The 13895-nt window shown below is 38.2% G+C and overlaps 1 pseudogene; it reads right to left on the bottom strand.

Annotated features, from left to right (window-relative positions):
- Positions 1 to 10594: 10594 nt before the first annotated feature.
- Positions 10595 to 11749, bottom strand: LOC145030148 (wall-associated receptor kinase-like 1 pseudogene; annotated as a pseudogene).
- Positions 11750 to 13895: the final 2146 nt, after the last annotated feature.

The following is a 13895-nucleotide window of genomic DNA, read 5'->3' as shown; positions in this document are numbered from 1 at the left end:
CTTGCTTCTTGGTAAGCTTGTGACTTTCCCTGATCCAAGCATGAGTCTTGTGCTTCCAGTAGTATAAATCTCTACTACTATTCACACCTACTCATACTCGTCCCAAGTATTGACTCGCAGTCAACCAAGTCACCATACATAAATCATATAATCATTCAACACATCAGATAAGAAAACCAGGGTTTATATTATTTCTTAAAACGATTACACAAAGGTTCAAGTTCATCCTATACTATGCCTCTAACAGGCTATACTTCCTGATACAGACTTTATATATTGATATGAAGTCTTCATCTTTTAATCCTCCAATCATTTTCAGCTTCGTCGAGGAGCATGTTGAATGCCCTTGGCTGTGGCGGTGTGTTTTTCTTTGGGCAGTCTCTAGAAATATGTTGCACATCCATAGCACACCTTTTTGTTCGTTGCACATTTTTTGGCAAAATGCCATGTCTTCCAACATTTGTAGCAGGTCATCTCCTCGCTACACTTCCCGATGTGTTTCTTTTTGCACTTCTCACACCACTTAGCTTCATCTCTTCCTCCAGATTTCGAGAATTTGGTTTCTTTGTTGATCATTGAAGATCCTTCTTGTTTCCCTTTCTCTCCAACTTCAACTCTCTCCAAACCCATTTCTTTTATTTGGGTCTCAACATTTTTGGTTGCCCATATGGCGGCTTTCAGAGTGGTTGCTTGCTTGACTATCGGACCAAAGTCCGTTGGTAATCCATTGGCAAACTTGTTGACTTTGGAAAGTTCAATTGGAATTAGGTATGGAATAAGCTTCATCTTCTCTGTAAAGCTTGTGGCGTATTCAGTGACTCTCAAATTTCCCTTGTTTAGGTTCTGGAACTCATTTTTGATTTCCAGAAGATCCTGCTCAGAGCAGTATTGCATTTTCAGTTGCACCACAAATTCTTCCCAAGACATCTTGCTAGCTTCCCCCTTGGGCATCGAACCAACCATTAACTTCCACCAACTCAGTACTCCAGATTTTAACATAGGAATTTCAAGAGCGGTCTTCAGTCTGTTGCTACACTCGCAACTTTCAAACATTGTCTCCATCTCGGAGATCTAGTCCATGACTTGCACCGGTGTCGGGCTCCCAGAGAGACACGGTGGTTTGGATGACATGAAATCCTTGTACTTGCATCCACGTCTGTCATTTCCTCCATCCTGGTTGTTTCGGCGAACTATTGGTGGGTTGCCTTGACCGACGCTCCCACTGTAGTTCGCTCCTTCTGAATTCCCTCCATTTACTTCGGGCTCTTCCACTTGAATTGACAGTTCTTCACGATTTTGTCGAAGTAACTGCCTGGTCTCTTCCATTTTACGATCCAACATCTCCTGCATCATTTCTTGTACACCAGCCATCGTCATTGGCCCAGGTGCTGCAGCTACAATAGATATTTGCTCAATCACTGGTGGTTGTTTCCTGTTCTCATTTGCGTTTCCAACTCTGCTTCTAGTTCTTGCCATTCTTGATCTATACACCGAATAAGGTGAATTTAGATACTCATTCACGATAGATACATATATCATCCTTATCACTCTGAAACATTTACATGCTAGTTTTAATTTCGTATATATATGCTTAGAATCCTGAACACATAAGGTTTCCAGATCCGGTCAGCAACAGACCATAAATCCAAACAAACAATAGCATATAAGGAAAACATATAGCATTTAGCACATAAAAGCATTTTAGGCATCAATCCTAAAATAAACTAGTGCTTGTGTCAATTTCGGTGTACTACCTAACATATTTTAGACACACTCAACTCACAATCATCACTTAACATTCTAAGTTTAAGTCTAGAAATTTCCTACAATTTCCTAGTTCGCTTAAACTAATGCTCTGATACCAACTGTGACATCCCCAATTTCACGGCCAGAAAAGACCGATTTGTTTACGCTTTGTTTTTAAAATCAGAGTAATCGTTTAAAGAAAACTGTTGCGAAATTTTTCCCCAAAACAAAATATGACAAGAATTTATCAAAGCATTTCTTAAAGAAAAGTATTTTCGTTATATAACAAAATCTCGGGATGTCATGTTCTGATACAGACACATAAGCATAAACAGAACTTACATTTAATTTACACTAATGATTTACATATCCTTTAATCTCTCATTGGAATATATCTTCGTATTGATACCTATGATACAAAGAAAACTAAGTGGATCAGGCTTGGGAGCCTGGTGAGCATATAGGGTTTTCAACCCACAATAATACATTCATTATATTCAATCATCAAACAATCAACCCAAATACACATCCCCATTATCTCCTATATTTCTTAAGGTTTTACCCTAAGAACTAATTATCCTTTATTCATTCGTTCCTAAGTATTTACCTAAGGAATTGGCATGAAGTCCATTGCTGCCAAAAATTTATCCATCAGATACTAAATCCATAGCTATCCGGCGCTAACTCCATAGTCACCAAGGTTTACTCAACAGGCACGAAGTCACATCGTCACCAAGGTTTATCAAAAAGGCACGAAGTCACATCGTCACCAAAGCTTACTCAATAGCCACGAAGTCGCATCGTCACCAAGGCTTTACTCAATAGGAACGAAGTAACATCGTCACCAAGGTTTATCAAATAGGCATGAAGTCACATCGCCACCAACTATTCCATCTACCCATGTTCTACCCATCATTTTTTGTAGATATAAGTACAAACACAGTTTAAATCATTTAACACCCGTATAAAAACATCAACTCCAAGCCTATCTCAAATAGTCAAATAATATATAACACATAGCACATATTTCATAGCTAATACATTATATTTATGTGTTAGAAGAAAGTAACTATACACTCACTTGATCAGAAGATGATCGGACAGCACTACGGCTTGTAGAAGTAGTCTTCTTCGGTGAAACCGGGAGATCTTCACAAAAACCGGGCTTCTCGCGGGCAGAGCTTCGACTTGAAAATTTCAATTCTCGGGATCTTTGGGGCTTTGGGATTTGATTCGGAGCTCGAGAATGATACCAGGGCTTCGGGATATTTCTTGCACAAAAATTGAGGCAAAACGGGAGAGAGAAGAGAAAATGAGCAAAGGAATCGGCTGTCCTCGCATTCTATTTATAGGGTGCTGAATTTGGGATTATGTTGGGCGTAAATCTTGGTACGCTGGGCGTACGCAACATCATTGCATGCGTATGCACTCGAGTGACATCATTGCATGCATAGCTGAGGTGGTTCCGAGTACGTTGGGCGTACTCCAAAATTACGCTGGGTGTACTCGATTAAGTAGACTTCAAACTTGCATAACTTTTGTATACGAGCTCTGTTTTTTACGTTCTTTATATACACGCATAGGTGAGACTAAGCTCTACAACTTTCATTTAGACTCCGTCGGCTAATTTTGAATTTATTTTTATTATTATATTTTTAAGAGACTGGACATGAAATGTCCGTTAAAAATTCTTAACTTCTTCCTCCGACGTCTGTTTTTGTCTGTCTTTTCACCATTGCACTACTAATAACGAGATCTTCGATTCCCGTTTAGATTGCTTCAGCTAGAATTCACTCGATCTCATAATCAAACTTCGGGCTGCACACTACTAATCTCAAATTTAGAAAAATAATCACTTCTTCATACGAAGTCAGATTTGGACGTTCTTTTTATGCACGCTCTCGGTTTAACGAACTCTACGACTTTCATTTAGATCACTAAGGCTAGATATCGCTCTAAGATACATTCATATTTTACGTCATTCAGCGTCGTGTCGGTTCTGTCGCGAAACTTCGACAGGTCATAACTGCTTCGTTATAACTCGGATTTTGGTGTTCTTTATATGCACGAAAACCTTGTGACATATACTACAACTTAGTTAAGATTATTCATTCTAAATAATCTTCTATCAAAAAGTCGTTTTTGACGCTTATCGTTTCTAAATTGACTAGCCCTAATCTACAGGCATTACACCCAATTAGGTTGTTAAATTCACTCGAATCGTGAGCTACCTTACTCTTCTCATATTGAGATTCGAGTTTTCTACTTGGTCCCACTTTTATAGCAGAGGTACATTTGGTTTCTTAACCACCTACAACATTTTTCTCCATCACACTTCATATCATTAACGTAACTCTTGAGACTCTCAGCTATTGCCACTGAGGTTTATGGTTACATAACATCTGTGTTTATGATGTTAGTTTCATGTTACTACGTACTAAGTGAAACCCAAAATTCTATACCCATAATGAATTGACGGTGAACAATTAATATGTTCTAGTTTTCACCAATAAATTATCAAAACCGCTCTGTGGAGGTACCATGAAATCTCTTTTTATTTTGTGAGATCCTTTTGAAAGTGTCTATCACCAAGAATTTTCTTCCCCAAGGATCCAGTTTTATTTTTTTGAGATTTCTTATTGAATTTTTCAACAAGTCACTGAATATATTTCTAACTTACTTGTCCAACAGGCCACATTGGTCTCACAAGTACTTCGTTCTCTTTTGGTCTTATGTCAAGAACCGAAACTTGAATTGAAGCGAAAGCCACCCTTACAAGCCTTATATATAAAAGATGCCTTTCATTGCTTCTTAATAAACACTTGATCATATTTTAACGGGAAACCACACAGACACTTCGAAGTCTCTCTTAACTTTGAAGGAAGAGATTCGTGCCCAGGATCTACTGCTTTATGCCTTAATCAACATCACAATTTCCCATAAAAATTTGATTTATTTCTTTATCTTTCACACTCCTATGCACGAAAATCTTTGACTTTCCAAAAATCCGGTTCTGTTTTGTATAAGCTATTTTTCATTATATAGCTTCAGTGCTAAAAGTGACATGGTTATTCTCAAATGAAATGATCAAGTTGACACCGACTCATGTTATTTATGTTGGTGACGTTTCAAATAAAGCAAAAGGGATGAGTCAGCAGTTATCCAAACATTTGACGATTTGAAAAAGGCAATTTGTATGGAAAGGCGCGTAAAAGTGAAACATTTTCTCTCTCCTGAACAATCATAAGGGTTGCCAACTATCTAATCTCCACTGTATCAGGAACCGTTTCACAGAAGACAAGATTTTGGGCAAATTTTTCTCTCTCCTAATCCTAAGTATAAAAGGTTTCTCCAAATCACCTTTACTCTTTTACTGCTTCCTATCTCCAAAAGCAAAAAGGCGATTTCTTTCACTGTTCATCATCTTCTTCTCAAGCTACATCAATAGTATAATCTTCATCTGTTCAAGACACCTCTGTTCACTCCACACTTCTAATCATCAAGCCTCACCAAAACCTCATAATTGATCTTACACCGATCACCTACGAACCCTACATGCTGCAAGTTGTCGAATGCCTCAAATACTCTCCGCTTGTCATCGCTCTCTCACAGGTGGAGGTAGTTCCTATGTCTTGCCTCTCTCATATCTACTCAACTGCTCACTATGATAAAGTCGCTGAGAGAATCCACTTTTATAGGCACAACGAAAAGACCTCGATTTCCAAGAATCGATTATGCACGTTGCTAGGTCTTGCTCACGAACCTACCATGGTGATCCCTGATTCCATCTCAACTGGTCAACTATTCTAAATGTTCTACAACATGGGTTATATTGAAACCCTAACCACCGTAACGAGGTTCAAGAAATCATGCCTTCCTCCATAATGGAATGGCCTCTTCACTCTCCTGTTCAAAGGACTGTCAGAGCGAAGCGCTGGATCAGATGGGGCGAGCAATTCGTTCATGACCATGCTTTATGGGTTATACAACAGGATCCATATCGACTATGGTTTGGTCCTATGGCAATAGATTGTTCAAAGTTTATCCTCCTCTTCTCGCCATTCTGAACTTTCGTGTGGCAACATCTGGACAATTGTCGCAAAATGGGTAATGGATCGTTTTCATGTCCCGATCATGGCGGACTCGCTTCTCTCCTCCATCGTAACATTACACATGACGAAGATAATTGTCATTGATCCATCCAAGTATGTGTTTATTGGATTGATTCTGGCATCCATGTATGCCTGTGTGTCTGAGGCGAGTAATGTAATTCAATAGTACAAGAAGCTTCCTTCTTTGGCCTAAGGGAACTCACACCTACAATGATTCGTTCCATTGAGGAAGTAGACAAGACAACAAATAGGGGAAAGAAACAAGAAAAGAAGAAGGAAGAAAGGGTTACCAAAGGAGCTAAGGGGCAAACTCCTAGGAAGCGAAAGTTTGAGAAGGCAGCACCTTCCCAGCCCAAGCAGAAGAAGACCAAGAAGCCTGCTTAGAAACTTATCCTTCAGTCATCAAGCAACTCTGACTCAAAGTATATCCCTATTGGACATAAACAACCTACTCCTAGTGCATCTGAGAGCGAAAGCTCTGATGATGAGGGTTCGGTTCGTGGTGATACCCCACCTCGATCGCTACACCAGAGGTACAAGTTCGCTCCAAAACATCTTCTCCTCCACCTGTTTCCATTCCTATTTCCTTACCTCCCACTTTCCCAGTTATCACTTCACAACCCACTTCTATTATTCTACTTCCTCCTCCTATGTTCTCTGATGCTACAACTCCACCACAACTGAAGTTCAAACCAATGTATCTGATACTGGGGTTCGGTCTTCAGTCCCTGAAACATCCAAACCACTATCTCCCACACCTTCAACTGAAACCAATATTATCCTTGGTGGTGATGAAATGGATTTTGATTCCTTCTACTACAATCCCTACTGAGTTTAGATTGATGAAGATGATGATGCTCCCGTTACCAAAAAGCATATTCCTCCTCTCACCATCCTTACTCTGAAGCTTCTATTCAGAGCATGGTTGACACTTTTGTCAAGGCTCATGAAGCATCCATTTCTAAAGCCACATATGCTATTGCAGCCTCAACCAAAGTTTGCACGGATGCGATTGAAAAAGTCGATAAACTATTTCACAACGCTAATATCTTTCTCGAGTCTTTACAGGGAGTAGCTGAGTTGAACGCTTCTAAAGTGAACAACACCATTGCCAAACTTAAAGAATCCTTTGATGTTGAGAAGCAACATTTTGCCTCCCTTCACCAAAACATTCAAAAGGATAATGTTGCACTTCTGTCCTCTCTCAATGAGCATCTCACAAAGCTCCAAGCTGATTTGGCCATAGAAAGCTCCATCATGGATGATATCACTCTCAAGACTACTCAGCTGAAAACCAAAATCTCCTCCTTTCTTAGGCAACCAAGGAGGTTGATCAAATTCGCTCTGAAAGGGTTGTCGTCAAGAGTTGTATCTCAGACATACACGACATTCTATCGAACGTTCTGGAGGCTCTCGACCCTGTCTTTACCATATCCATTAGACGACATCTTGCTGAAAAACTCCATCCTGTACTTGGGATGTTGAGTCGCATCGAAGGTGTTTCGGAGACTATGGTACCTCCGAAACAAGGGGGAGAAGGACTAACAACTTTGTCTCAACCTCCTCCTACTACCCAGCTGGAACAACAGAAGACTGAGCATGCTTCGAGTTTGGGCTTTAAGGATAAAGGAAAGGGTATTGTGCATGACAGTGATGAGGAAGATGAGACAATAGCTAATACTCTGAAGCGAAAGGCAATGGAAAGGGAACTCGATCTCACTGCCAAGATTGCAAGGGAAGATGAAGAGAATAAAAAAAGATTAAAGGAGGCTCATGACCTTCTGGAAAGCAAGAAAACCCTCTTTCCCCTCTGGACTCTGGAGAAGCTAATCAAATAGGCTATCGAATCCCCTAGCACTCATTGGCTTGAGCCAGTAATGTCTTTGGATTGTGAAAATACAAGGGACTCTCAATTCAATATGCCAATCACCCGGAAGGCATTTGTTTTTCACAGCTTTCTTTCTATCGTAGAAGTACCTCATCCAGACCCAAAGGTTGATCGTGAGCGAATCGACTACTATTTGGAGTTCGCTCAACCTCAATATCTTACTTAGAGTGCTCAGAAAATGATCACAGTTCGGGTCCTTAAGCCTCACGTAGTAGGGAAATCCATCAACGTCAAATTCAAGGTTACCAGAGGTTTGGCCAAGTCTGAGCATACATTCTCCCTTGCTGACCTACCTAATCTCAATCCTCATGATTGGATTGTTCTACACAACACTCTTCTCTCTAACCCAGTCGAATACGAGCCAATCATTGATCATTTGAAAAGAATGTTAGTTTGCTACATTCTGGAGGTAGCCAAGATGGATCACGAGATCGCTTTAGTTCTCAGAAAGAAGCCCACCATTTTGCTTGTTGGTTCTGCAAGCGATGTCAACAAGATGAAAATGGGAAAGATTGACCCGAAGCTGAACTCGGTGATGTTCACCAAGCAAGAAAGCAAGAAATGCCTGTTCGCTCTAACTGATAAACATCTCTTTACTACTTCGTGCTTGGAGTATGTTTTGGGAATCATTCACAGGTGTAAGCAAAATAGTGAAAGCGATAAGAAGTACTCCACATATATGATAAGATGGTATATCTACTTTCGCCAAGTCCTTCTTGCTGTAATTCCAAACTTGTTCAAGGTGGTGAAGCGAGCAGCTGTTAATCAACCGAAGTAAAGGTCTCGCCCCAATTGACGCAAAGAGGGAGATTGTTGAGTTCTGAATGTTGCGTCTTGGGCTCGGTTTGATTAGCCCGGTTTTGTAACCGGTTTGGGCCTGTCCAACTGTGTTTTGTTTTGTTCTAGGGTTTTAGTATTTAAGGTGCATGCATGCATCCTTAGTAATTAACACTTTTTTATTTTCATTATCGTATTGTAAACCCTAGCTCGCCTCTACAGTGGAAGTTCTTAATCGAGCTCTACTGAGGCGTGACTACATTTGAATCATTAAGCTTTATATTGATTCCATCTTGTGTTCATTGTCTTGTTTAATATAATTGTTTGTTCTTCATTGATTAACCTGCAAAAGATCTTAACGATCTTAGAGATTTTATCTCATCAAGCCCTTAGGCTCTTCATGGCTTTACCCTTCCATCCCCAGGGACTTCAAATGACAAAACATGGGATGTTATACGACGAACTGATATTGATTGTGATGAGACTTTTATCGTGATTGTCAAACTGGCTACTATTCGTAGTATACTTGGCTTGGCTATTTGACACCACTGGTCAATTCATCGGTTGGATGTCAACAATGCATTTCTTCATGGTCACCTTCAGGAGACTGTCTACATGAATTAGCCCCCATGTTTTCATGATAGATTCTTTGTGGATCATGTTTGGTTACTTCAAACAATAAGTATGCCTCATCTTTATTCGTCTACAAACAAGGTGATCAGATTGCTTACTTATTTCTATATGTTGATGATATTGTTCTAACTGGTACATCTTCCAGTCTTCTACAAACATGTCATCACTACTCTTTGTTTGGATTTTGCCATGACTGAATTAGGAGCTATGAACTATTTCTTGGGCATTGCAGTTTTTAGAGACAGTCATGACATGTTCTTATCTCAACAATAGTACGCCTCAAAAATACTTAAGCAAGCTAAGATGCTAAATTTTAAACTAGCCTGCACTCCAGCTGACACCTCAAAAAAATTTAACGGCTCCAGACCTCTTGTATCTGACCCTACTCTCTATAGGAGCCTTCCAAGGGCCCTTAAGTATCTCACATTTATGAGACTAAACATCATATACGTTGTCCAGTAGGTTTGCCTCTTCATGTATGATCTTCGAGAGCCTTATTTCACCGTTCTCAAGCGCATTTGCGATACATTCGTGGTACCGTTGATCACGGTCTTCAACTATATGCGTCTACGTCTCATGGCCTAATTGCCTACTCTAATGTTGATTGGGCTGGATGCCCCTCCACTCGTTGTTCCACATATGGTTAATGTGTTTTTTATGGGTCAGCTCGTTCTTTAGTCTTCAAAGAGACAAGGTACCATCTCTCGTTCTAGTATTGAGGTCGAGTATCGTGGCGTTGCAAACGCAGTTTCCAGGACCTGTTGGTTGTACGACTTACTTTATGAGCATCACTACCCACTCGTTTTTGCAACCCTTGTGTATTGTGATAATGTCAGTGCCGTTTATGTGTCCACCAATTATGTTCAACATCAACACACTAAAGATAGAGATTGATATTCACTTTGTGCATGACAAAGTTGTTATTGGTCAAATTCGAGTTTTATGCGTCCCATCGTCATCCTAGTAGTATGCTGACATATTCACCAAATGACTTCTATCACATGTTGATTTCTTGACTTCAGATCTCTAAATGTCCGTACAAGACCTCCCGTTCCGACTGCATGGGATGTTAGTCGTATATATTTGTATATGTTATAGTTATATTGTAATCATTTTTTGTATGTGGCCTAGTTAGCCAACATTCATAGTCCTTTTAACCTTGTGTATTATATAATTGGTGGAATACAATTTTGGAATTCATGGGAAAATCTTTTATCAACATTGACATCATCAAATTACAATTCAAATAGCTAGACTGGTACTTGAGAAATAAGAATCTTAGAATAATATAAAATTTAGAATAACATACAATAATGTATTTAATTGACATGAGAGTCCTTAATATGTATCCACATATACTACATGCATTTAAATATATGGAAATTAAATACCAATGGGCAAACCTTTTGTGACTAACTACTACTATGGTAAGCGGAACTCAAAATGTTGATGTTGAGTCACTATAAGTTAGCATAGAAAAGTCCTCGTACACAACCTGTCTGGTATTAGTTTCAACCATAGAGGGAATGTGTGATGTTCTTATCGTTTCTAACTCTATTGCTACTTCTTTCATTGTAGGCCTATTTTTACCATTCATATTCAAGCACCGCATTGCAAGATTTGCTAATACCAAAAGCTCATCAGAGCTACTTTCTTTAATCACCATTGCATCAAAAATAGACATAACACGCCCTTCTTCCATAGCCAACATGAAATGCACTGCCAAACTTCTATTTTCACCAAATCTAGTTAGGGAAATTGGCCTTTCACCCGTTAAGAGTTCAACTAAAACAACTCCAAAACTATAAACGTCACTCTTTTCAGTGAATTGACTCGACTGGAAGTACTCAGGATCTAGGTAGCCAAAAGTACCTTTGACTAACGTGGTCAAATGAGTTTGGTCCATTGATACGAACCTTGAAGTTCCAAAGTCCGAAACTTTGGCCCTGTATTTTTCATCCAAAAGTATATTAGTGGTTTTGATATCCCGATGGTATATTGGTATGGAAGTTGCAGAATGTAAGTAGGCAAGTGCTCGAGCAACCTCCGTAGCAATTTGTAATCTCATGTTGAAAGAAATTGGGAACTCATTTGTCTCATTGTGTATACTGTCGTACAAAGTCCCATTTGAAATGAATTCGGAGACTAACAAAGGAACCTCTGTCTCTAAGCAACATCCTAATAGCTTCACCACATTTCTATGATTTACTTGGGAAAGAATGACCACCTCATTAATGAATTGCTCTAATTGACTTTCATCAACTAGTTTTGATTTCTTCACAGCGACAATCCTTCCGTCCACTAACATCCCTTTATATACAGTACCTTGGCCTCCACGACCTAGAATTCTGTTTTCATTGAAGGAGTCGGTGGCTTTCTCCAACTCACGTGACGTGAAAAGTATAGTTTTATCAACAAAAGATGGGTCGGCTTCTTCTTGTTGTTTTAGAAGTAAGCCACCATTCCGTTTAAAAAATCTCTTTCTCATTCTTCTGGCTTTTGTTTTCTTGATCACTTTGAACAAAGAAAAGCTGATTCCCACAAGGAAAAGTACACCAATACTTATGGTAACACCTGAACGAATCGCACACATACGAAACATAAAATTCAGTGGTCTTACATTTATTGAACGCACGATGTCAACCAAAAAAAAACAACCAATTTATTCTCTTCATTTAGCATTAACTAGAGAATATTATATTAGAAATTAATAAATAGGTTCGTAAAGTGGTTGACATAGAATAAATTTTTTTTGTCATCAACATTTCTATTCTTTTATTACAGTAAAAAGTGGTGTCCATATATTGTAGTGTTGGAAAAGGTGATAAAAACGACTATGATATCATAATCTTGAAAACAAATATTCTAAGAGAAATAAGAATATGGTATATTTGATTCTGTAAAAAGGATATATATTTTTCACATAAAGATAAGCAATACTTATTTTGTTAACAATGCGTCTTTAAATATACACTAATATAACAAATGGTGGTAACCTTATCAGTTATCATATTTTGATATGAAAGGTCATAGTCTGAAAAAGTTGACATTTCCGGAATTAAAAAGAAAAATAGAAAATGACATGATATTTGATAAATTATTTATTGAAAAAACTATTTTTATTTAAGTATACTACATTAATTCGACAAGATATAATACGTTAGTCAAGTCTATATATTATCGGTGGATGTTATTTTATGTGATTAAAATATAACGTATTTGTATATTTTCATTAATAAAATAGAATTTAATGTTGAAATTCCATATATCATTTTGTTGGTGCAAAACAGATATTTTTTAAACTATTTGCCCAAATTAATAATCCTAAATTTAATATATGTTATTACGTGTAAAAAGAGTAAAACTGAGCTAGTTCCGTTTATACAAAACTATATACATAAAATTAAATATCTTTATACTTTTGTTTATATCTATAACTACAATGCACGTTTTAGGACTCGCCAAATAGGACCCGGTTTCTTGCAAAACCGGGATATATATTCAAAAAACCGGGACTTATAAAGAGAAAAGTTATATGACCCGGTTTAACTCAAAGAACTGGGGTCTATGTTATACTTAAATAACCTGTTTCCCAACTTAAAAACCGGTACTTTTAGCTATAGGGGTTTGTAACCCGGCCTCTTGGAAAAAAAACGGGTTCTATTACTATTAATAGAAGATATACACGTTCGAGTAGCTATATGACCCATTTTTAAACAACTGGGCTTTTTGACTTCTTTTACCAAATGTAAATGTGCCTTAATTAATGAGTGACCTAGCACTCCATAGTTGCAATAGCAAAACCAAGACGAAATTATTGAATCCGCACCAAAACAATTCAATTTCTTCACTCAATAGTATTGTAACTTGACACATGTAACATTGAATATAGACAGTATGTAACCATAGGCTTATAAGTTTTAATTTCAAGGCCAAATAGTTTTATTACAGGAAAAAGGGCAGCATGTAGGTGACAAATTGAATTTCTTCACTCGATAGTATTTTAACTTGACACATGTTTTGACGTTAATAATCAACAAACACCAGCATACAAAACAACCATCTACAACAAAAACAAAAGAATCTAATGATCCAAAGAACAGAGAACGATATTAAGCAAGAAGAAGATCCCCAAGGGTAAGAAGGTCCGGATAGCGAAAATCTATTCCACTAGCAACCAACAGAAGAAAAGAAACATAAATCTTCAATCAGCAAACACCACTTCCAAAAAACTCCAAGCAGGGGTAAAAAGGTCATGAACTTGAACAAACATCCACCAACTATCTTGAAAATACACAGCAACCAGCAACACAAGCAATACCAAAAGAAAAACAAGAAAGCAAGCAAGCCCGCAGCTCCAGAACACATAAGAGAAACCGATCAAGAAAACACCTCACAGATGCAAGACATATCCAGAGGTAAAAACGTCAAAGGGAGTAAACAGCTCAGCAAATCAACTTTCTGCCACCAGCATCCATAACAAGAACACCACCAAGCTTAATCACGAGAGCAACCCCAAAAGAACTGGTCCAAACACAATTTCACCCACGGTATCATAGCAAAAATAGACCCATCAAAGCTGAGAGTAAATCTATGAAGACTAGAAACAAAGATCCATTCAAGATACAACCAAAAATTGAAACCACACGTCAATTGAGAAATGTCAATGTGAGAAAAAATTAAATTTTTTCAAAGAAAAAAACACTATACAGATAAACCACCACTGCTTCATTCCATAC

This window comes from Lactuca saligna, chromosome 2 (genome assembly GCF_052625555.1).
Source record: "Lactuca saligna cultivar CGN05327 chromosome 2, ASM5262555v1, whole genome shotgun sequence".
NCBI classification, from domain to species: Eukaryota; Viridiplantae; Streptophyta; class Magnoliopsida; order Asterales; family Asteraceae; genus Lactuca; species Lactuca saligna.
The sequence above is the reverse complement of the archived record's forward strand: the minus strand, read 5'-3'. Positions and strand labels throughout refer to the sequence as shown.